Source organism: Mytilus edulis, unplaced genomic scaffold (genome assembly GCF_963676685.1).
Source record: "Mytilus edulis unplaced genomic scaffold, xbMytEdul2.2 SCAFFOLD_451, whole genome shotgun sequence".
NCBI lineage: Eukaryota > Metazoa > Mollusca > Bivalvia > Mytilida > Mytilidae > Mytilus > Mytilus edulis.
In genome coordinates, this window is record NW_027268434.1 from 11,530 (window position 1) to 37,558 (window position 26,029).

General features: G+C 35.6%; 1 long non-coding RNA gene across 1 annotated transcript; it reads right to left on the minus strand.

The window, feature by feature from the left end:
- Positions 1–1,392: 1,392 nt before the first annotated feature.
- LOC139507480 (uncharacterized) lies at positions 1,393–25,765 on the minus strand. Its single transcript, XR_011660729.1, has 12 exons — positions 25,632–25,765; positions 24,310–24,532; positions 21,214–21,353; positions 19,892–20,114; positions 16,796–16,935; positions 15,474–15,696; positions 12,378–12,517; positions 9,705–9,927; positions 6,609–6,748; positions 5,287–5,509; positions 2,647–2,786; positions 1,393–1,547 (listed from the first exon to the last, which is right to left on the minus strand). It is a non-coding gene; the product is annotated as an uncharacterized lncRNA (long non-coding RNA).
- Between the last annotated feature and the right edge of the window lie 264 nt (positions 25,766–26,029).

The window sequence follows — 26,029 nt, forward strand, 5'->3', positions numbered from 1 at the left end:
AAAGGGGTCCAACAGAATTGACAGAAAGGGCTGAAACAGGGGTCAAAGGTTTTTCAGTGCATCAAAATGGCCAAAAATACCCCCAAAGTGCCCATTATCCCAGAATCATGATATATATAAGTTAAAAATACAATAATCAACTAGTATTTATCATTTGAAGTGACTTTCTGCCAATAAAGTTGGTCAATTCTTTATTTTCAAGATTTTGGGAATCAGCCTATTAGACCCCTTTTTCTTCAATATAATGCCCCAAAAAATGGCACGCATTAAGTTTATTCTATATCCAACTAGCATACCAAATATCAAATCAATCCGACAAGTTTTATGGCAGTTCTGATAGTTTTAATAACACTACCCTCAGGTTGATAATTGTAGATATTTTCTGGCTTGAAATTATAAAAACATGAAACTACTAGGAAAAGTAAAAGTTTAATAACTTTCTTGTTAAACATGATATCTTAAAAAAGTAAAATGTCTATAGTAGCTAAATGGTTATATTTCTAGAATCTGAAAGAAAATTTATAAAAAAATATGTTTTTTCAATTGAAATTAATTTTTTTTTAAATTTTTTTTTAATTTAGCTTACATACCAACACTAGATATAAAAAAATCCATTTAAAATATTTAAAAAGAAAATTTACATTCAAAACTTATCTTAAAAAATTGCTTATCTTATCTGTAATAAGTAAAATATAACATAAACACTAATTAGTCATAGTTCACAGGTACTTGGCCTATTTACCTGAGGTACCAATATTCAAGTGTAACATCAGGTCAAATTACATGTAAAGACAATTTCAAACTTGTGTAATTTCTTTATTCCTTGAAATATTCCTCTAAAATAAACTTTTTAGTGAAGTTTTCTGTTTTGTTTATCCTTATAGATAAAAAGAATTTAATTTTCTAACAGATTTCTGTAAAAAAAAAACAGTTATTAAAAATTATCCTGAATTTTGAGAAATAAATTATCTAAAACATTAATAAAAAAAATAAATATGCTTCTTTGTTCAATTAATCTCTTAATAAATGATTAAGTAACCTATTTCAATAGATTTGGATAAAACAATCTTATCTGGACCCCTAATAGTACATTAATTGGCTTAGTTGGATACTGCTAAGAAAACTCTGTTAATTCAAAGTTGCCTCTGAAGGTGGTCTCTTGAAATCCATGTCACAGACTGCATCAAAAGAAAACATGTACATCAAAGCAGATATCATACAGTGCTTGATTATAAATATAAGGATGTCCAAAGTTTATGCTATCAGTCCAAGTTGTGATATTACGGATCCAGTTAAATTTTTAAAATGTTCACTAAAGGTTATACCCCATATAGCAAAGGCAAGAAGAGGTCAAAGAAAGACAACTCTCAAGAAATCCTGGATGGTTCCCTGTAGGCACAAGTGGTAGAAGCAGAAGCCGGACGCCAATACAGATCCCTGATTCAGCTAGTGCAAGTACTTCCTACGTGCGGCAAACTTTACAATCTCCTGACTGTGAAAAGGCTACTGGTCACATCTGTACTCTTCGACCGCAAGCGAATGCTAACCTGAAAATAGAAGAAAACAACGCATTACATTCTGGTATGAGATTGATAGACAGTGAACTGACAACCAGCTTGATCAACACTACTTATGATAAACATAAAATGGAGTCACCATCCTGTCCTAGGATGAATGTGGACTATCATGAACAGAAAAAGTGGGGAACTTGCTGGCAGTATACCCTGAAATGCAAAACCTGTGGTTTTATTGGAGACAGAATGAAGATGTATAAAGAAATAGCTAATGGCAAACCAGGACCCAACCCAGGACAACCAAATGTAGCCCTTGCATCTGCTTTGCAGGATTGCCCAATTGGTAATACCACGGTGCAGCAACTACTTGCAGGAGTTGACACACCACCACCATGTCGAAGCAGTATGCAACGCACATCTAACAGAGTAGCAGCTGAAATGGTCAATCTCAACAAAACAGACATGGCACAGAAACTTGAACTAGTAAAAGAAGAGAACAGAAAGAGAGGTGTACCAGAAAATGAAATCAACATAACTGTGGATGCTAGATACAACAGCAATACAATTGTTAGTAAAAAGAAGCCGGGTCAGAATGCCACTCAAGCATTCGCACTTGGTATTGAAACAATGACAGACAGAAAGTTTATTGTAGCTGCAGTTGTGCAGAACAAGATGTGCTGGAGAGGGGCTTGGCTTAGAGGGAAAGGCTTTCCAATAGAATGTCCTGGTCATGAAGAATGTACTTCAAATTTATACAGAGCTGCTGCCCTGTCAGAGTATGAGCTGGGAAAAGAGATGGGGAACCAGCTAGGACTACAGAAATTTCTTGTACGGTATGTGACCACAGATGGAGATGGACGTTCAGCTAGAGGTATTGAAGATGCTATTAAAGCTCTGGAACCAATGTGGGAGGTAGAAAGACTAGCAGATCCAGTACATTTGGGGCAGTCTCAATTCAGGGCCTCTAATCGTGCTCAATACAGTGCGGGAATGTTCCATGGTAAAACAAAAGAAGAAAATAGACAACTAAAGACAGTGTTTAGCAAAGATATTAAGTGCAGATGCTCCATGATAATTAATAAACTGATGGAAAAGTACGACAAAAACATTCACGATATGAGTAAAGACTTACCAAAAGTTCTAGATGCAACTCTTCGCTGCTATGATGGTGACTGCACCCTGTGTCAGGAACATTCCATTGTCTGCAAAGGTGATGCTGCACTTAACTGGTGGAGTCGTTCCCATTACTTGTCCACATACCAAATCACTGCCCTGCAAATGGATAAAACAGACAAATTGTTACTACAAGAAATCCTGAAAATGAAACTAACAAAAGAAGCTGTTGAAAGTATGAAACTGTATGATAATACAAATAAAAATGAAGGAGTTCACAGAGCAATGAGTGTAAATTTGCCAAAAAATGTAATTTACTCCAAAAATATGGAAGGACGACTTGCCTCAGGAGTGCATCGAAATAACAATATGCCAGGAACTTCAACCCAACTGAAATGTAAGAATTTAGGAGTAGACCTTTCAACTAGAAGTCAACTTTACCTGAAGAAAATGGACACCACCTTCAAATACAGTCAGGATTATGAACTGAGACCAGCCGTTCAAGAAAGGAGATTACAGCAGAGTGCAGAAAAGTTAGCCGAGCACAAAACATGGAGGGAAATGAATAAAAAGCACGATTATTACTGCAAAGACCAATTAAATCCACAACCTGCCTTACATTTCCAGGACCATGACAGCTACTGTAAACCGAAGCTCAATCCAAGACCTGCTGCTGACTGAGATACCAGCTGATCCACCTAAAGACCAACAGCAAACAGAATCATAAAAGGTCCTTTTAAGGGCCACACAAATATTAAAAAAAGAATCTGAATTTGTTGTACATCAGTCTTGAAATTTCTTTTCTTTTTCTCCCTCATTTCAATTTTTTTGCCAGCCCTTCCCTTGGATAGTTATAAAAATAAATGTACCCAATTAATATTTTACCCAAATTATTATTATCCATTTTCAACTCCACTCTACAGGGAGGGAGGGGTTCTGGGTGGCCCAAGCAGGAACAGGTTGAAACGCATGACTGTCGGCTGTTGTTGAAGCCATGAGGTTCCAACGACAGATGCCCGACAGTAATACATTTAGAATTGTGGCACAGGTGCGAAACATCATAAGATTTATCAATAAAAATATTCTGATGATGCACCATGTAGGCAAGCCTGTGCACATGCATTTGTCTCCACCCTCTGGCATCTGGAAATTTACAATTTATAACCCCATATTTGCCATTAGGTGTACATAAACCTGTCCAAATTTGACACTGCCCATTATAGCCAGGTGCAGAGCTATCATTCAGTTTTTGTCTATATTTTTGTAAAAATGCATCCATTTTGAAGATATTGTTTTAGAAAGACATAAGAGTAGTAATATATTCTAAAAATAAAAAGGGGTCCAACAGAATTGACAGAAAGGGCTGAAACAGGGGTCAAAGGTTTTTCAGTGCATCAAAATGGCCAAAAATACCCCCAAAGTGCCCATTATCCCAGAATCATGATATATATAAGTTAAAAATACAATAATCAACTAGTATTTATCATTTGAAGTGACTTTCTGCCAATAAAGTTGGTCAATTCTTTATTTTCAAGATTTTGGGAATCAGCCTATTAGACCCTTTTTCTTCAATATAATGCCCCAAAAAATGGCACGCATTAAGTTTATTCTATATCCAACTAGCATACCAAATATCAAATCAATCCGACAAGTTTTATGGCAGTTCTGATAGTTTTAATAACACTACCCTCAGGTTGATAATTGTAGATATTTTCTGGCTTGAAATTATAAAAACATGAAACTACTAGGAAAAGTAAAAGTTTAATAACTTTCTTGTTAAACATGATATCTTAAAAAAGTAAAATGTCTATAGTAGCTAAATGGTTATATTTCTAGAATCTGAAAGAAAATTTATAAAAAAATATGTTTTTTCAATTGAAATTAATTTTTTTTTAAATTTTTTTTTAAATTTAGCTTACATACCAACACTAGATATAAAAAAATCCATTTAAAATATTTAAAAAGAAAATTTACATTCAAAACTTATCTTAAAAAATTGCTTATCTTATCTGTAATAAGTAAAATATAACATAAACACTAATTAGTCATAGTTCACAGGTACTTGGCCTATTTACCTGAGGTACCAATATTCAAGTGTAACATCAGGTCAAATTACATGTAAAGACAATTTCAAACTTGTGTAATTTCTTTATTCCTTGAAATATTCCTCTAAAATAAACTTTTTAGTGAAGTTTTCTGTTTTGTTTATCCTTATAGATAAAAAGAATTTAATTTTCTAACAGATTTCTGTAAAAAAAAAACAGTTATTAAAAATTATCCTGAATTTTGAGAAATAAATTATCTAAAACATTAATAAAAAAAATAAATATGCTTCTTTGTTCAATTAATCTCTTAATAAATGATTAAGTAACCTATTTCAATAGATTTGGATAAAACAATCTTTATCTGGACCCCTAATAGTACATTAATTGGCTTAGTTGGATACTGCTAAGAAAACTCTGTTAATTCAAAGTTGCCTCTGAAGGTGGTCTCTTGAAATCCATGTCACAGACTGCATCAAAAGAAAACATGTACATCAAAGCAGATATCATACAGTGCTTGATTATAAATATAAGGATGTCCAAAGTTTATGCTATCAGTCCAAGTTGTGATATTACGGATCCAGTTAAATTTTTAAAATGTTCACTAAAGGTTATACCCCATATAGCAAAGGCAAGAAGAGGTCAAAGAAAGACAACTCTCCAAGAAATCCTGGATGGTTCCCTGTAGGCACAAGTGGTAGAAGCAGAAGCCGGACGCCAATACAGATCCCTGATTCAGCTAGTGCAAGTACTTCCTACGTGCGGCAAACTTTACAATCTCCTGACTGTGAAAAGGCTACTGGTCACATCTGTACTCTTCGACCGCAAGCGAATGCTAACCTGAAAATAGAAGAAAACAACGCATTACATTCTGGTATGAGATTGATAGACAGTGAACTGACAACCAGCTTGATCAACACTACTTATGATAAACATAAAATGGAGTCACCATCCTGTCCTAGGATGAATGTGGACTATCATGAACAGAAAAAGTGGGGAACTTGCTGGCAGTATACCCTGAAATGCAAAACCTGTGGTTTTATTGGAGACAGAATGAAGATGTATAAAGAAATAGCTAATGGCAAACCAGGACCCAACCCAGGACAACCAAATGTAGCCCTTGCATCTGCTTTGCAGGATTGCCCAATTGGTAATACCACGGTGCAGCAACTACTTGCAGGAGTTGACACACCACCACCATGTCGAAGCAGTATGCAACGCACATCTAACAGAGTAGCAGCTGAAATGGTCAATCTCAACAAAACAGACATGGCACAGAAACTTGAACTAGTAAAAGAAGAGAACAGAAAGAGAGGTGTACCAGAAAATGAAATCAACATAACTGTGGATGCTAGATACAACAGCAATACAATTGTTAGTAAAAAGAAGCCGGGTCAGAATGCCACTCAAGCATTCGCACTTGGTATTGAAACAATGACAGACAGAAAGTTTATTGTAGCTGCAGTTGTGCAGAACAAGATGTGCTGGAGAGGGGCTTGGCTTAGAGGGAAAGGCTTTCCAATAGAATGTCCTGGTCATGAAGAATGTACTTCAAATTTATACAGAGCTGCTGCCCTGTCAGAGTATGAGCTGGGAAAAGAGATGGGGAACCAGCTAGGACTACAGAAATTTCTTGTACGGTATGTGACCACAGATGGAGATGGACGTTCAGCTAGAGGTATTGAAGATGCTATTAAAGCTCTGGAACCAATGTGGGAGGTAGAAAGACTAGCAGATCCAGTACATTTGGGGCAGTCTCAATTCAGGGCCTCTAATCGTGCTCAATACAGTGCGGGAATGTTCCATGGTAAAACAAAAGAAGAAAATAGACAACTAAAGACAGTGTTTAGCAAAGATATTAAGTGCAGATGCTCCATGATAATTAATAAACTGATGGAAAAGTACGACAAAAACATTCACGATATGAGTAAAGACTTACCAAAAGTTCTAGATGCAACTCTTCGCTGCTATGATGGTGACTGCACCCTGTGTCAGGAACATTCCATTGTCTGCAAAGGTGATGCTGCACTTAACTGGTGGAGTCGTTCCCATTACTTGTCCACATACCAAATCACTGCCCTGCAAATGGATAAAACAGACAAATTGTTACTACAAGAAATCCTGAAAATGAAACTAACAAAAGAAGCTGTTGAAAGTATGAAACTGTATGATAATACAAATAAAAATGAAGGAGTTCACAGAGCAATGAGTGTAAATTTGCCAAAAAATGTAATTTACTCCAAAAATATGGAAGGACGACTTGCCTCAGGAGTGCATCGAAATAACAATATGCCAGGAACTTCAACCCAACTGAAATGTAAGAATTTAGGAGTAGACCTTTCAACTAGAAGTCAACTTTACCTGAAGAAAATGGACACCACCTTCAAATACAGTCAGGATTATGAACTGAGACCAGCCGTTCAAGAAAGGAGATTACAGCAGAGTGCAGAAAAGTTAGCCGAGCACAAAACATGGAGGGAAATGAATAAAAAGCACGATTATTACTGCAAAGACCAATTAAATCCACAACCTGCCTTACATTTCCAGGACCATGACAGCTACTGTAAACCGAAGCTCAATCCAAGACCTGCTGCTGACTGAGATACCAGCTGATCCACCTAAAGACCAACAGCAAACAGAATCATAAAAGGTCCTTTTAAGGGCCACACAAATATTAAAAAAAGAATCTGAATTTGTTGTACATCAGTCTTGAAATTTCTTTTCTTTTTCTCCCTCATTTCAATTTTTTTGCCAGCCCTTCCCTTGGATAGTTATAAAAATAAATGTACCCAATTAATATTTTACCCAAATTATTATTATCCATTTTCAACTCCACTCTACAGGGAGGGAGGGGTTCTGGGTGGCCCAAGCAGGAACAGGTTGAAACGCATGACTGTCGGCTGTTGTTGAAGCCATGAGGTTCCAACGACAGATGCCCGACAGTAATACATTTAGAATTGTGGCACAGGTGCGAAACATCATAAGATTTATCAATAAAAATATTCTGATGATGCACCATGTAGGCAAGCCTGTGCACATGCATTTGTCTCCACCCTCTGGCATCTGGAAATTTACAATTTATAACCCCATATTTGCCATTAGGTGTACATAAACCTGTCCAAATTTGACACTGCCCATTATAGCCAGGTGCAGAGCTATCATTCAGTTTTTGTCTATATTTTTGTAAAAATGCATCCATTTTGAAGATATTGTTTTAGAAAGACATAAGAGTAGTAATATATTCTAAAAATAAAAAGGGGTCCAACAGAATTGACAGAAAGGGCTGAAACAGGGGTCAAAGGTTTTTCAGTGCATCAAAATGGCCAAAAATACCCCCAAAGTGCCCATTATCCCAGAATCATGATATATATAAGTTAAAAATACAATAATCAACTAGTATTTATCATTTGAAGTGACTTTCTGCCAATAAAGTTGGTCAATTCTTTATTTTCAAGATTTTGGGAATCAGCCTCTTAGGCCCGAGACCACAATTAATTCCTCTATTAGTTCTTTATAATGTTTTGTCTCATTAAAAAAAATTGACCTATTCTTTTTGGCAGATCTTTTGTGTGTGTAATGTACAGTACAAGTCCAAAAATATGTCCAAGTTTCAGAAAAATTGCACATGTACAACTTACAAATTTAGCCAATACACATCCATACCCCTATGGACAAGTCAAGAGATGTTCCGAAAACTGTAAATATCACCTTTTTGCACCTGACCTAATCACTCTTTCCATATCAAAATCAGTTAAAATTAAACATCTAAAAATTTATTTCACCTCTCTTCTTTCATTTCCACCTTATAAAAGCTAAGAAATGTTTGAGAAAAGGAAAGAAAAAAATTTAAGAAGAAATACACTTTAATTAAAGGGAACTATATTCGTGAACAACGAAAAGTGGGGTCATTAATTGTGGTCTTGGGCCTATTAGACCCTTTTTCTTCAATATAATGCCCCAAAAAATGGCACGCATTAAGTTTATTCTATATCCAACTAGCATACCAAATATCAAATCAATCCGACAAGTTTTATGGCAGTTCTGATAGTTTTAATAACACTACCCTCAGGTTGATAATTGTAGATATTTTCTGGCTTGAAATTATAAAAACATGAAACTACTAGGAAAAGTAAAAGTTTAATAACTTTCTTGTTAAACATGATATCTTAAAAAAGTAAAATGTCTATAGTAGCTAAATGGTTATATTTCTAGAATCTGAAAGAAAATTTATAAAAAAATATGTTTTTTCAATTGAAATTAATTTTTTTTTAAATTTTTTTTTAAATTTAGCTTACATACCAACACTAGATATAAAAAAATCCATTTAAAATATTTAAAAAGAAAATTTACATTCAAAACTTATCTTAAAAAATTGCTTATCTTATCTGTAATAAGTAAAATATAACATAAACACTAATTAGTCATAGTTCACAGGTACTTGGCCTATTTACCTGAGGTACCAATATTCAAGTGTAACATCAGGTCAAATTACATGTAAAGACAATTTCAAACTTGTGTAATTTCTTTATTCCTTGAAATATTCCTCTAAAATAAACTTTTTAGTGAAGTTTTCTGTTTTGTTTATCCTTATAGATAAAAAGAATTTAATTTTCTAACAGATTTCTGTAAAAAAAAAACAGTTATTAAAAATTATCCTGAATTTTGAGAAATAAATTATCTAAAACATTAATAAAAAAAATAAATATGCTTCTTTGTTCAATTAATCTCTTAATAAATGATTAAGTAACCTATTTCAATAGATTTGGATAAAACAATCTTTATCTGGACCCCTAATAGTACATTAATTGGCTTAGTTGGATACTGCTAAGAAAACTCTGTTAATTCAAAGTTGCCTCTGAAGGTGGTCTCTTGAAATCCATGTCACAGACTGCATCAAAAGAAAACATGTACATCAAAGCAGATATCATACAGTGCTTGATTATAAATATAAGGATGTCCAAAGTTTATGCTATCAGTCCAAGTTGTGATATTACGGATCCAGTTAAATTTTTAAAATGTTCACTAAAGGTTATACCCCATATAGCAAAGGCAAGAAGAGGTCAAAGAAAGACAACTCTCCAAGAAATCCTGGATGGTTCCCTGTAGGCACAAGTGGTAGAAGCAGAAGCCGGACGCCAATACAGATCCCTGATTCAGCTAGTGCAAGTACTTCCTACGTGCGGCAAACTTTACAATCTCCTGACTGTGAAAAGGCTACTGGTCACATCTGTACTCTTCGACCGCAAGCGAATGCTAACCTGAAAATAGAAGAAAACAACGCATTACATTCTGGTATGAGATTGATAGACAGTGAACTGACAACCAGCTTGATCAACACTACTTATGATAAACATAAAATGGAGTCACCATCCTGTCCTAGGATGAATGTGGACTATCATGAACAGAAAAAGTGGGGAACTTGCTGGCAGTATACCCTGAAATGCAAAACCTGTGGTTTTATTGGAGACAGAATGAAGATGTATAAAGAAATAGCTAATGGCAAACCAGGACCCAACCCAGGACAACCAAATGTAGCCCTTGCATCTGCTTTGCAGGATTGCCCAATTGGTAATACCACGGTGCAGCAACTACTTGCAGGAGTTGACACACCACCACCATGTCGAAGCAGTATGCAACGCACATCTAACAGAGTAGCAGCTGAAATGGTCAATCTCAACAAAACAGACATGGCACAGAAACTTGAACTAGTAAAAGAAGAGAACAGAAAGAGAGGTGTACCAGAAAATGAAATCAACATAACTGTGGATGCTAGATACAACAGCAATACAATTGTTAGTAAAAAGAAGCCGGGTCAGAATGCCACTCAAGCATTCGCACTTGGTATTGAAACAATGACAGACAGAAAGTTTATTGTAGCTGCAGTTGTGCAGAACAAGATGTGCTGGAGAGGGGCTTGGCTTAGAGGGAAAGGCTTTCCAATAGAATGTCCTGGTCATGAAGAATGTACTTCAAATTTATACAGAGCTGCTGCCCTGTCAGAGTATGAGCTGGGAAAAGAGATGGGGAACCAGCTAGGACTACAGAAATTTCTTGTACGGTATGTGACCACAGATGGAGATGGACGTTCAGCTAGAGGTATTGAAGCCCTTACTGAAAATACCAGCCTCCTGCAAACATTTGCTGCAAGTCTGCTGCGAACTTGCTGCAGACTTGCAGCGAACACAGAGTCCGTGTTTGCAGCGTGTTTGCTGCAAATACGCTGCAGGTCTGCTGCAAACAATTTACCATGCAAATGAGTGTTTGCTGCAGACCTGCTGCAAACATTTATATGCAAATGAGTGTTTGCTGCAGACCTGCTGCAAACGTGTATATGCAAATGAGTGTTTGCCGCAGACCTGCTGCAAACATATTAATGCAAATTAATCTTTCTCCTGCGTGTTTGCTGCAGACCTGCTGCAAACATGTATATGCAAATGAGTGTTTGCCGCAGACCTGCTGCAAACATATTTTTGCAAATTAATCTTTCTCCTGCGTGTTTGCTGCAGACCTGCGGCAAACATTTTTATTCAATCTGTTATACAATTAACCAATGTACTGTTGTGTACACACCATTTTATCTATATTACACAGCAAATTCTAAAAAAGTTATGTTACATCCATTCATAAAATAATTCAATTACTTTATCATTTGAAAAAATATCATAGTATAAGTTTATACCTTTCAATATGCTAAATAAGTTAAATTAATTCCAAGAACGTTCTCAAATGAATTACATGCATGAATCTGAAGTTAAAAAAAGATTTATTTGAAGTTCACTTTGCCCATACATATATATACACAGCTAGTTTAGTTAAAATTGTCACAAAATTCAACTAGACTTAAATATTTTGTAAGTTATAATCTCTACGTAAGCATATGAGGGAGTATTGTACATTGCATGGTTACATATTTGAAAATGTAATTCTAACTTTCATGCAGATATCTGTGGAGGGAATGAATTTCATCAGTTTACACATTCTACGATGAATTTGTACTTACAAATAATGTCTTTAAAAACTAATCTGTTAATTGCCAAACTATAATGCATCCCTGAACAGCAATATATATCATGACACATTGCAAACATCACCAACATTTTCAAATTTCAAATCTTTATATTGCAGGAAGTTACCAATAGGCATGCTCAGTCGTTTTATGTAGTTTCTTGCAATGCTCTTGCAAACATATAAAATTGTCAAAGATTCCTGCAATCTAGCTGCGAACATCCCTTATATTCTTGTTTTTCCTGCAATCTTACTGCAAACATATTTGTTTCTGCAAACTTAAATTGCCACAAGCTTGCAGCAAAAACCTGCAATGTTTGCAGGAGGTTTGCAGCTAGCTGCAAACATCTGCAAACATTATTCTAAGGGTTCCTGCGAGCTTTTTGTTTGCAGCAGACCTGCTGCAAGTTTGCAGCAGATCTGCTGCAAACATTTCAGTTCTGTAAGGGAGATGCTATTAAAGCTCTGGAACCAATGTGGGAGGTAGAAAGACTAGCAGATCCAGTACATTTGGGGCAGTCTCAATTCAGGGCCTCTAATCGTGCTCAATACAGTGCGGGAATGTTCCATGGTAAAACAAAAGAAGAAAATAGACAACTAAAGACAGTGTTTAGCAAAGATATTAAGTGCAGATGCTCCATGATAATTAATAAACTGATGGAAAAGTACGACAAAAACATTCACGATATGAGTAAAGACTTACCAAAAGTTCTAGATGCAACTCTTCGCTGCTATGATGGTGACTGCACCCTGTGTCAGGAACATTCCATTGTCTGCAAAGGTGATGCTGCACTTAACTGGTGGAGTCGTTCCCATTACTTGTCCACATACCAAATCACTGCCCTGCAAATGGATAAAACAGACAAATTGTTACTACAAGAAATCCTGAAAATGAAACTAACAAAAGAAGCTGTTGAAAGTATGAAACTGTATGATAATACAAATAAAAATGAAGGAGTTCACAGAGCAATGAGTGTAAATTTGCCAAAAAATGTAATTTACTCCAAAAATATGGAAGGACGACTTGCCTCAGGAGTGCATCGAAATAACAATATGCCAGGAACTTCAACCCAACTGAAATGTAAGAATTTAGGAGTAGACCTTTCAACTAGAAGTCAACTTTACCTGAAGAAAATGGACACCACCTTCAAATACAGTCAGGATTATGAACTGAGACCAGCCGTTCAAGAAAGGAGATTACAGCAGAGTGCAGAAAAGTTAGCCGAGCACAAAACATGGAGGGAAATGAATAAAAAGCACGATTATTACTGCAAAGACCAATTAAATCCACAACCTGCCTTACATTTCCAGGACCATGACAGCTACTGTAAACCGAAGCTCAATCCAAGACCTGCTGCTGACTGAGATACCAGCTGATCCACCTAAAGACCAACAGCAAACAGAATCATAAAAGGTCCTTTTAAGGGCCACACAAATATTAAAAAAAGAATCTGAATTTGTTGTACATCAGTCTTGAAATTTCTTTTCTTTTTCTCCCTCATTTCAATTTTTTTGCCAGCCCTTCCCTTGGATAGTTATAAAAATAAATGTACCCAATTAATATTTTACCCAAATTATTATTATCCATTTTCAACTCCACTCTACAGGGAGGGAGGGGTTCTGGGTGGCCCAAGCAGGAACAGGTTGAAACGCATGACTGTCGGCTGTTGTTGAAGCCATGAGGTTCCAACGACAGATGCCCGACAGTAATACATTTAGAATTGTGGCACAGGTGCGAAACATCATAAGATTTATCAATAAAAATATTCTGATGATGCACCATGTAGGCAAGCCTGTGCACATGCATTTGTCTCCACCCTCTGGCATCTGGAAATTTACAATTTATAACCCCATATTTGCCATTAGGTGTACATAAACCTGTCCAAATTTGACACTGCCCATTATAGCCAGGTGCAGAGCTATCATTCAGTTTTTGTCTATATTTTTGTAAAAATGCATCCATTTTGAAGATATTGTTTTAGAAAGACATAAGAGTAGTAATATATTCTAAAAATAAAAAGGGGTCCAACAGAATTGACAGAAAGGGCTGAAACAGGGGTCAAAGGTTTTTCAGTGCATCAAAATGGCCAAAAATACCCCCAAAGTGCCCATTATCCCAGAATCATGATATATATAAGTTAAAAATACAATAATCAACTAGTATTTATCATTTGAAGTGACTTTCTGCCAATAAAGTTGGTCAATTCTTTATTTTCAAGATTTTGGGAATCAGCCTCTTAGGCCCGAGACCACAATTAATTCCTCTATTAGTTCTTTATAATGTTTTGTCTCATTAAAAAAAATTGACCTATTCTTTTTGGCAGATCTTTTGTGTGTGTAATGTACAGTACAAGTCCAAAAATATGTCCAAGTTTCAGAAAAATTGCACATGTACAACTTACAAATTTAGCCAATACACATCCATACCCCTATGGACAAGTCAAGAGATGTTCCGAAAACTGTAAATATCACCTTTTTGCACCTGACCTAATCACTCTTTCCATATCAAAATCAGTTAAAATTAAACATCTAAAAATTTATTTCACCTCTCTTCTTTCATTTCCACCTTATAAAAGCTAAGAAATGTTTGAGAAAAGGAAAGAAAAAAATTTAAGAAGAAATACACTTTAATTAAAGGGAACTATATTCGTGAACAACGAAAAGTGGGGTCATTAATTGTGGTCTTGGGCCTATTAGACCCTTTTTCTTCAATATAATGCCCCAAAAAATGGCACGCATTAAGTTTATTCTATATCCAACTAGCATACCAAATATCAAATCAATCCGACAAGTTTTATGGCAGTTCTGATAGTTTTAATAACACTACCCTCAGGTTGATAATTGTAGATATTTTCTGGCTTGAAATTATAAAAACATGAAACTACTAGGAAAAGTAAAAGTTTAATAACTTTCTTGTTAAACATGATATCTTAAAAAAGTAAAATGTCTATAGTAGCTAAATGGTTATATTTCTAGAATCTGAAAGAAAATTTATAAAAAAATATGTTTTTTCAATTGAAATTAATTTTTTTTTAAATTTTTTTTTAAATTTAGCTTACATACCAACACTAGATATAAAAAAATCCATTTAAAATATTTAAAAAGAAAATTTACATTCAAAACTTATCTTAAAAAATTGCTTATCTTATCTGTAATAAGTAAAATATAACATAAACACTAATTAGTCATAGTTCACAGGTACTTGGCCTATTTACCTGAGGTACCAATATTCAAGTGTAACATCAGGTCAAATTACATGTAAAGACAATTTCAAACTTGTGTAATTTCTTTATTCCTTGAAATATTCCTCTAAAATAAACTTTTTAGTGAAGTTTTCTGTTTTGTTTATCCTTATAGATAAAAAGAATTTAATTTTCTAACAGATTTCTGTAAAAAAAAAACAGTTATTAAAAATTATCCTGAATTTTGAGAAATAAATTATCTAAAACATTAATAAAAAAAATAAATATGCTTCTTTGTTCAATTAATCTCTTAATAAATGATTAAGTAACCTATTTCAATAGATTTGGATAAAACAATCTTTATCTGGACCCCTAATAGTACATTAATTGGCTTAGTTGGATACTGCTAAGAAAACTCTGTTAATTCAAAGTTGCCTCTGAAGGTGGTCTCTTGAAATCCATGTCACAGACTGCATCAAAAGAAAACATGTACATCAAAGCAGATATCATACAGTGCTTGATTATAAATATAAGGATGTCCAAAGTTTATGCTATCAGTCCAAGTTGTGATATTACGGATCCAGTTAAATTTTTAAAATGTTCACTAAAGGTTATACCCCATATAGCAAAGGCAAGAAGAGGTCAAAGAAAGACAACTCTCCAAGAAATCCTGGATGGTTCCCTGTAGGCACAAGTGGTAGAAGCAGAAGCCGGACGCCAATACAGATCCCTGATTCAGCTAGTGCAAGTACTTCCTACGTGCGGCAAACTTTACAATCTCCTGACTGTGAAAAGGCTACTGGTCACATCTGTACTCTTCGACCGCAAGCGAATGCTAACCTGAAAATAGAAGAAAACAACGCATTACATTCTGGTATGAGATTGATAGACAGTGAACTGACAACCAGCTTGATCAACACTACTTATGATAAACATAAAATGGAGTCACCATCCTGTCCTAGGATGAATGTGGACTATCATGAACAGAAAAAGTGGGGAACTTGCTGGCAGTATACCCTGAAATGCAAAACCTGTGGTTTTATTGGAGACAGAATGAAGATGTATAAAGAAATAGCTAATGGCAAACCAGGACCCAACCCAGGACAACCAAATGTAGCCCTTGCATCTGCTTTGCAGGATTGCCCAATTGGTAATACCACGGTGCAGCAACTACTTGCAGGAGTTGACACACCACCACCATGTCGAAGCAGTATGCAACGCACATCTAACAGAGTAGCAGCTGAAATGGTCAATCTCAACAAAACAGACATGGCACAGAAACTTGAACTAGTAAAAGAAGAGAACAGAAAGAGAGGTGTACCAGAAAATGAAATCAACATAACTGTGGATGCTAGATACAACAGCAATACAATTGTTAGTAAAAAGAAGCCGGGTCAGAATGCCACTCAAGCATTCGCACTTGGTATTGAAACAATGACAGACAGAAAGTTTATTGTAGCTGCAGTTGTGCAGAACAAGATGTGCTGGAGAGGGGCTTGGCTTAGAGGGAAAGGCTTTCCAATAGAATGTCCTGGTCATGAAGAATGTACTTCAAATTTATACAGAGCTGCTGCCCTGTCAGAGTATGAGCTGGGAAAAGAGATGGGGAACCAGCTAGGACTACAGAAATTTCTTGTACGGTATGTGACCACAGATGGAGATGGACGTTCAGCTAGAGGTATTGAAGATGCTATTAAAGCTCTGGAACCAATGTGGGAGGTAGAAAGACTAGCAGATCCAGTACATTTGGGGCAGTCTCAATTCAGGGCCTCTAATCGTGCTCAATACAGTGCGGGAATGTTCCATGGTAAAACAAAAGAAGAAAATAGACAACTAAAGACAGTGTTTAGCAAAGATATTAAGTGCAGATGCTCCATGATAATTAATAAACTGATGGAAAAGTACGACAAAAACATTCACGATATGAGTAAAGACTTACCAAAAGTTCTAGATGCAACTCTTCGCTGCTATGATGGTGACTGCACCCTGTGTCAGGAACATTCCATTGTCTGCAAAGGTGATGCTGCACTTAACTGGTGGAGTCGTTCCCATTACTTGTCCACATACCAAATCACTGCCCTGCAAATGGATAAAACAGACAAATTGTTACTACAAGAAATCCTGAAAATGAAACTAACAAAAGAAGCTGTTGAAAGTATGAAACTGTATGATAATACAAATAAAAATGAAGGAGTTCACAGAGCAATGAGTGTAAATTTGCCAAAAAATGTAATTTACTCCAAAAATATGGAAGGACGACTTGCCTCAGGAGTGCATCGAAATAACAATATGCCAGGAACTTCAACCCAACTGAAATGTAAGAATTTAGGAGTAGACCTTTCAACTAGAAGTCAACTTTACCTGAAGAAAATGGACACCACCTTCAAATACAGTCAGGATTATGAACTGAGACCAGCCGTTCAAGAAAGGAGATTACAGCAGAGTGCAGAAAAGTTAGCCGAGCACAAAACATGGAGGGAAATGAATAAAAAGCACGATTATTACTGCAAAGACCAATTAAATCCACAACCTGCCTTACATTTCCAGGACCATGACAGCTACTGTAAACCGAAGCTCAATCCAAGACCTGCTGCTGACTGAGATACCAGCTGATCCACCTAAAGACCAACAGCAAACAGAATCATAAAAGGTCCTTTTAAGGGCCACACAAATATTAAAAAAAGAATCTGAATTTGTTGTACATCAGTCTTGAAATTTCTTTTCTTTTTCTCCCTCATTTCAATTTTTTTGCCAGCCCTTCCCTTGGATAGTTATAAAAATAAATGTACCCAATTAATATTTTACCCAAATTATTATTATCCATTTTCAACTCCACTCTACAGGGAGGGAGGGGTTCTGGGTGGCCCAAGCAGGAACAGGTTGAAACGCATGACTGTCGGCTGTTGTTGAAGCCATGAGGTTCCAACGACAGATGCCCGACAGTAATACATTTAGAATTGTGGCACAGGTGCGAAACATCATAAGATTTATCAATAAAAATATTCTGATGATGCACCATGTAGGCAAGCCTGTGCACATGCATTTGTCTCCACCCTCTGGCATCTGGAAATTTACAATTTATAACCCCATATTTGCCATTAGGTGTACATAAACCTGTCCAAATTTGACACTGCCCATTATAGCCAGGTGCAGAGCTATCATTCAGTTTTTGTCTATATTTTTGTAAAAATGCATCCATTTTGAAGATATTGTTTTAGAAAGACATAAGAGTAGTAATATATTCTAAAAATAAAAAGGGGTCCAACAGAATTGACAGAAAGGGCTGAAACAGGGGTCAAAGGTTTTTCAGTGCATCAAAATGGCCAAAAATACCCCCAAAGTGCCCATTATCCCAGAATCATGATATATATAAGTTAAAAATACAATAATCAACTAGTATTTATCATTTGAAGTGACTTTCTGCCAATAAAGTTGGTCAATTCTTTATTTTCAAGATTTTGGGAATCAGCCTCTTAGGCCCGAGACCACAATTAATTCCTCTATTAGTTCTTTATAATGTTTTGTCTCATTAAAAAAAATTGACCTATTCTTTTTGGCAGATCTTTTGTGTGTGTAATGTACAGTACAAGTCCAAAAATATGTCCAAGTTTCAGAAAAATTGCACATGTACAACTTACAAATTTAGCCAATACACATCCATACCCCTATGGACAAGTCAAGAGATGTTCCGAAAACTGTAAATATCACCTTTTTGCACCTGACCTAATCACTCTTTCCATATCAAAATCAGTTAAAATTAAACATCTAAAAATTTATTTCACCTCTCTTCTTTCATTTCCACCTTATAAAAGCTAAGAAATGTTTGAGAAAAGGAAAGAAAAAAATTTAAGAAGAAATACACTTTAATTAAAGGGAACTATATTCGTGAACAACGAAAAGTGGGGTCATTAATTGTGGTCTTGGGCCTATTAGACCCTTTTTCTTCAATATAATGCCCCAAAAAATGGCACGCATTAAGTTTATTCTATATCCAACTAGCATACCAAATATCAAATCAATCCGACAAGTTTTATGGCAGTTCTGATAGTTTTAATAACACTACCCTCAGGTTGATAATTGTAGATATTTTCTGGCTTGAAATTATAAAAACATGAAACTACTAGGAAAAGTAAAAGTTTAATAACTTTCTTGTTAAACATGATATCTTAAAAAAGTAAAATGTCTATAGTAGCTAAATGGTTATATTTCTAGAATCTGAAAGAAAATTTATAAAAAAATATGTTTTTTCAATTGAAATTAATTTTTTTTTAAATTTTTTTTTAAATTTAGCTTACATACCAACACTAGATATAAAAAAATCCATTTAAAATATTTAAAAAGAAAATTTACATTCAAAACTTATCTTAAAAAATTGCTTATCTTATCTGTAATAAGTAAAATATAACATAAACACTAATTAGTCATAGTTCACAGGTACTTGGCCTATTTACCTGAGGTACCAATATTCAAGTGTAACATCAGGTCAAATTACATGTAAAGACAATTTCAAACTTGTGTAATTTCTTTATTCCTTGAAATATTCCTCTAAAATAAACTTTTTAGTGAAGTTTTCTGTTTTGTTTATCCTTATAGATAAAAAGAATTTAATTTTCTAACAGATTTCTGTAAAAAAAAAACAGTTATTAAAAATTATCCTGAATTTTGAGAAATAAATTATCTAAAACATTAATAAAAAAAATAAATATGCTTCTTTGTTCAATTAATCTCTTAATAAATGATTAAGTAACCTATTTCAATAGATTTGGATAAAACAATCTTTATCTGGACCCCTAATAGTACATTAATTGGCTTAGTTGGATACTGCTAAGAAAACTCTGTTAATTCAAAGTTGCCTCTGAAGGTGGTCTCTTGAAATCCATGTCACAGACTGCATCAAAAGAAAACATGTACATCAAAGCAGATATCATACAGTGCTTGATTATAAATATAAGGATGTCCAAAGTTTATGCTATCAGTCCAAGTTGTGATATTACGGATCCAGTTAAATTTTTAAAATGTTCACTAAAGGTTATACCCCATATAGCAAAGGCAAGAAGAGGTCAAAGAAAGACAACTCTCCAAGAAATCCTGGATGGTTCCCTGTAGGCACAAGTGGTAGAAGCAGAAGCCGGACGCCAATACAGATCCCTGATTCAGCTAGTGCAAGTACTTCCTACGTGCGGCAAACTTTACAATCTCCTGACTGTGAAAAGGCTACTGGTCACATCTGTACTCTTCGACCGCAAGCGAATGCTAACCTGAAAATAGAAGAAAACAACGCATTACATTCTGGTATGAGATTGATAGACAGTGAACTGACAACCAGCTTGATCAACACTACTTATGATAAACATAAAATGGAGTCACCATCCTGTCCTAGGATGAATGTGGACTATCATGAACAGAAAAAGTGGGGAACTTGCTGGCAGTATACCCTGAAATGCAAAACCTGTGGTTTTATTGGAGACAGAATGAAGATGTATAAAGAAATAGCTAATGGCAAACCAGGACCCAACCCAGGACAACCAAATGTAGCCCTTGCATCTGCTTTGCAGGATTGCCCAATTGGTAATACCACGGTGCAGCAACTACTTGCAGGAGTTGACACACCACCACCATGTCGAAGCAGTATGCAACGCACATCTAACAGAGTAGCAGCTGAAATGGTCAATCTCAACAAAACAGACATGGCACAGAAACTTGAACTAGTAAAAGAAGAGAACAGAAAGAGAGGTGTACCAGAAAATGAAATCAACATAACTGTGGATGCTAGATACAACAGCAATACAATTGTTAGTAAAAAGAAGCCGGGTCAGAATGCCACTCAAGCATTCGCACTTGGTATTGAAACAATGACAGACAGAAAGTTTATTGTAGCTGCAGTTGTGCAGAACAAGATGTGCTGGAGAGGGGCTTGGCTTAGAGGGAAAGGCTTTCCAATAGAATGTCCTGGTCATGAAGAATGTACTTCAAATTTATACAGAGCTGCTGCCCTGTCAGAGTATGAGCTGGGAAAAGAGATGGGGAACCAGCTAGGACTACAGAAATTTCTTGTACGGTATGTGACCACAGATGGAGATGGACGTTCAGCTAGAGGTATTGAAGATGCTATTAAAGCTCTGGAACCAATGTGGGAGGTAGAAAGACTAGCAGATCCAGTACATTTGGGGCAGTCTCAATTCAGGGCCTCTAATCGTGCTCAATACAGTGCGGGAATGTTCCATGGTAAAACAAAAGAAGAAAATAGACAACTAAAGACAGTGTTTAGCAAAGATATTAAGTGCAGATGCTCCATGATAATTAATAAACTGATGGAAAAGTACGACAAAAACATTCACGATATGAGTAAAGACTTACCAAAAGTTCTAGATGCAACTCTTCGCTGCTATGATGGTGACTGCACCCTGTGTCAGGAACATTCCATTGTCTGCAAAGGTGATGCTGCACTTAACTGGTGGAGTCGTTCCCATTACTTGTCCACATACCAAATCACTGCCCTGCAAATGGATAAAACAGACAAATTGTTACTACAAGAAATCCTGAAAATGAAACTAACAAAAGAAGCTGTTGAAAGTATGAAACTGTATGATAATACAAATAAAAATGAAGGAGTTCACAGAGCAATGAGTGTAAATTTGCCAAAAAATGTAATTTACTCCAAAAATATGGAAGGACGACTTGCCTCAGGAGTGCATCGAAATAACAATATGCCAGGAACTTCAACCCAACTGAAATGTAAGAATTTAGGAGTAGACCTTTCAACTAGAAGTCAACTTTACCTGAAGAAAATGGACACCACCTTCAAATACAGTCAGGATTATGAACTGAGACCAGCCGTTCAAGAAAGGAGATTACAGCAGAGTGCAGAAAAGTTAGCCGAGCACAAAACATGGAGGGAAATGAATAAAAAGCACGATTATTACTGCAAAGACCAATTAAATCCACAACCTGCCTTACATTTCCAGGACCATGACAGCTACTGTAAACCGAAGCTCAATCCAAGACCTGCTGCTGACTGAGATACCAGCTGATCCACCTAAAGACCAACAGCAAACAGAATCATAAAAGGTCCTTTTAAGGGCCACACAAATATTAAAAAAAGAATCTGAATTTGTTGTACATCAGTCTTGAAATTTCTTTTCTTTTTCTCCCTCATTTCAATTTTTTTGCCAGCCCTTCCCTTGGATAGTTATAAAAATAAATGTACCCAATTAATATTTTACCCAAATTATTATTATCCATTTTCAACTCCACTCTACAGGGAGGGAGGGGTTCTGGGTGGCCCAAGCAGGAACAGGTTGAAACGCATGACTGTCGGCTGTTGTTGAAGCCATGAGGTTCCAACGACAGATGCCCGACAGTAATACATTTAGAATTGTGGCACAGGTGCGAAACATCATAAGATTTATCAATAAAAATATTCTGATGATGCACCATGTAGGCAAGCCTGTGCACATGCATTTGTCTCCACCCTCTGGCATCTGGAAATTTACAATTTATAACCCCATATTTGCCATTAGGTGTACATAAACCTGTCCAAATTTGACACTGCCCATTATAGCCAGGTGCAGAGCTATCATTCAGTTTTTGTCTATATTTTTGTAAAAATGCATCCATTTTGAAGATATTGTTTTAGAAAGACATAAGAGTAGTAATATATTCTAAAAATAAAAAGGGGTCCAACAGAATTGACAGAAAGGGCTGAAACAGGGGTCAAAGGTTTTTCAGTGCATCAAAATGGCCAAAAATACCCCCAAAGTGCCCATTATCCCAGAATCATGATATATATAAGTTAAAAATACAATAATCAACTAGTATTTATCATTTGAAGTGACTTTCTGCCAATAAAGTTGGTCAATTCTTTATTTTCAAGATTTTGGGAATCAGCCTCTTAGGCCCGAGACCACAATTAATTCCTCTATTAGTTCTTTATAATGTTTTGTCTCATTAAAAAAAATTGACCTATTCTTTTTGGCAGATCTTTTGTGTGTGTAATGTACAGTACAAGTCCAAAAATATGTCCAAGTTTCAGAAAAATTGCACATGTACAACTTACAAATTTAGCCAATACACATCCATACCCCTATGGACAAGTCAAGAGATGTTCCGAAAACTGTAAATATCACCTTTTTGCACCTGACCTAATCACTCTTTCCATATCAAAATCAGTTAAAATTAAACATCTAAAAATTTATTTCACCTCTCTTCTTTCATTTCCACCTTATAAAAGCTAAGAAATGTTTGAGAAAAGGAAAGAAAAAAATTTAAGAAGAAATACACTTTAATTAAAGGGAACTATATTCGTGAACAACGAAAAGTGGGGTCATTAATTGTGGTCTTGGGCCTATTAGACCCTTTTTCTTCAATATAATGCCCCAAAAAATGGCACGCATTAAGTTTATTCTATATCCAACTAGCATACCAAATATCAAATCAATCCGACAAGTTTTATGGCAGTTCTGATAGTTTTAATAACACTACCCTCAGGTTGATAATTGTAGATATTTTCTGGCTTGAAATTATAAAAACATGAAACTACTAGGAAAAGTAAAAGTTTAATAACTTTCTTGTTAAACATGATATCTTAAAAAAGTAAAATGTCTATAGTAGCTAAATGGTTATATTTCTAGAATCTGAAAGAAAATTTATAAAAAAATATGTTTTTTCAATTGAAATTAATTTTTTTTTAAATTTTTTTTTAAATTTAGCTTACATACCAACACTAGATATAAAAAAATCCATTTAAAATATTTAAAAAGAAAATTTACATTCAAAACTTATCTTAAAAAATTGCTTATCTTATCTGTAATAAGTAAAATATAACATAAACACTAATTAGTCATAGTTCACAGGTACTTGGCCTATTTACCTGAGGTACCAATATTCAAGTGTAACATCAGGTCAAATTACATGTAAAGACAATTTCAAACTTGTGTAATTTCTTTATTCCTTGAAATATTCCTCTAAAATAAACTTTTTAGTGAAGTTTTCTGTTTTGTTTATCCTTATAGATAAAAAGAATTTAATTTTCTAACAGATTTCTGTAAAAAAAAAACAGTTATTAAAAATTATCCTGAATTTTGAGAAATAAATTATCTAAAACATTAATAAAAAAAATAAATATGCTTCTTTGTTCAATTAATCTCTTAATAAATGATTAAGTAACCTATTTCAATAGATTTGGATAAAACAATCTTTATCTGGACCCCTAATAGTACATTAATTGGCTTAGTTGGATACTGCTAAGAAAACTCTGTTAATTCAAAGTTGCCTCTGAAGGTGGTCTCTTGAAATCCATGTCACAGACTGCATCAAAAGAAAACATGTACATCAAAGCAGATATCATACAGTGCTTGATTATAAATATAAGGATGTCCAAAGTTTATGCTATCAGTCCAAGTTGTGATATTACGGATCCAGTTAAATTTTTAAAATGTTCACTAAAGGTTATACCCCATATAGCAAAGGCAAGAAGAGGTCAAAGAAAGACAACTCTCCAAGAAATCCTGGATGGTTCCCTGTAGGCACAAGTGGTAGAAGCAGAAGCCGGACGCCAATACAGATCCCTGATTCAGCTAGTGCAAGTACTTCCTACGTGCGGCAAACTTTACAATCTCCTGACTGTGAAAAGGCTACTGGTCACATCTGTACTCTTCGACCGCAAGCGAATGCTAACCTGAAAATAGAAGAAAACAACGCATTACATTCTGGTATGAGATTGATAGACAGTGAACTGACAACCAGCTTGATCAACACTACTTATGATAAACATAAAATGGAGTCACCATCCTGTCCTAGGATGAATGTGGACTATCATGAACAGAAAAAGTGGGGAACTTGCTGGCAGTATACCCTGAAATGCAAAACCTGTGGTTTTATTGGAGACAGAATGAAGATGTATAAAGAAATAGCTAATGGCAAACCAGGACCCAACCCAGGACAACCAAATGTAGCCCTTGCATCTGCTTTGCAGGATTGCCCAATTGGTAATACCACGGTGCAGCAACTACTTGCAGGAGTTGACACACCACCACCATGTCGAAGCAGTATGCAACGCACATCTAACAGAGTAGCAGCTGAAATGGTCAATCTCAACAAAACAGACATGGCACAGAAACTTGAACTAGTAAAAGAAGAGAACAGAAAGAGAGGTGTACCAGAAAATGAAATCAACATAACTGTGGATGCTAGATACAACAGCAATACAATTGTTAGTAAAAAGAAGCCGGGTCAGAATGCCACTCAAGCATTCGCACTTGGTATTGAAACAATGACAGACAGAAAGTTTATTGTAGCTGCAGTTGTGCAGAACAAGATGTGCTGGAGAGGGGCTTGGCTTAGAGGGAAAGGCTTTCCAATAGAATGTCCTGGTCATGAAGAATGTACTTCAAATTTATACAGAGCTGCTGCCCTGTCAGAGTATGAGCTGGGAAAAGAGATGGGGAACCAGCTAGGACTACAGAAATTTCTTGTACGGTATGTGACCACAGATGGAGATGGACGTTCAGCTAGAGGTATTGAAGATGCTATTAAAGCTCTGGAACCAATGTGGGAGGTAGAAAGACTAGCAGATCCAGTACATTTGGGGCAGTCTCAATTCAGGGCCTCTAATCGTGCTCAATACAGTGCGGGAATGTTCCATGGTAAAACAAAAGAAGAAAATAGACAACTAAAGACAGTGTTTAGCAAAGATATTAAGTGCAGATGCTCCATGATAATTAATAAACTGATGGAAAAGTACGACAAAAACATTCACGATATGAGTAAAGACTTACCAAAAGTTCTAGATGCAACTCTTCGCTGCTATGATGGTGACTGCACCCTGTGTCAGGAACATTCCATTGTCTGCAAAGGTGATGCTGCACTTAACTGGTGGAGTCGTTCCCATTACTTGTCCACATACCAAATCACTGCCCTGCAAATGGATAAAACAGACAAATTGTTACTACAAGAAATCCTGAAAATGAAACTAACAAAAGAAGCTGTTGAAAGTATGAAACTGTATGATAATACAAATAAAAATGAAGGAGTTCACAGAGCAATGAGTGTAAATTTGCCAAAAAATGTAATTTACTCCAAAAATATGGAAGGACGACTTGCCTCAGGAGTGCATCGAAATAACAATATGCCAGGAACTTCAACCCAACTGAAATGTAAGAATTTAGGAGTAGAC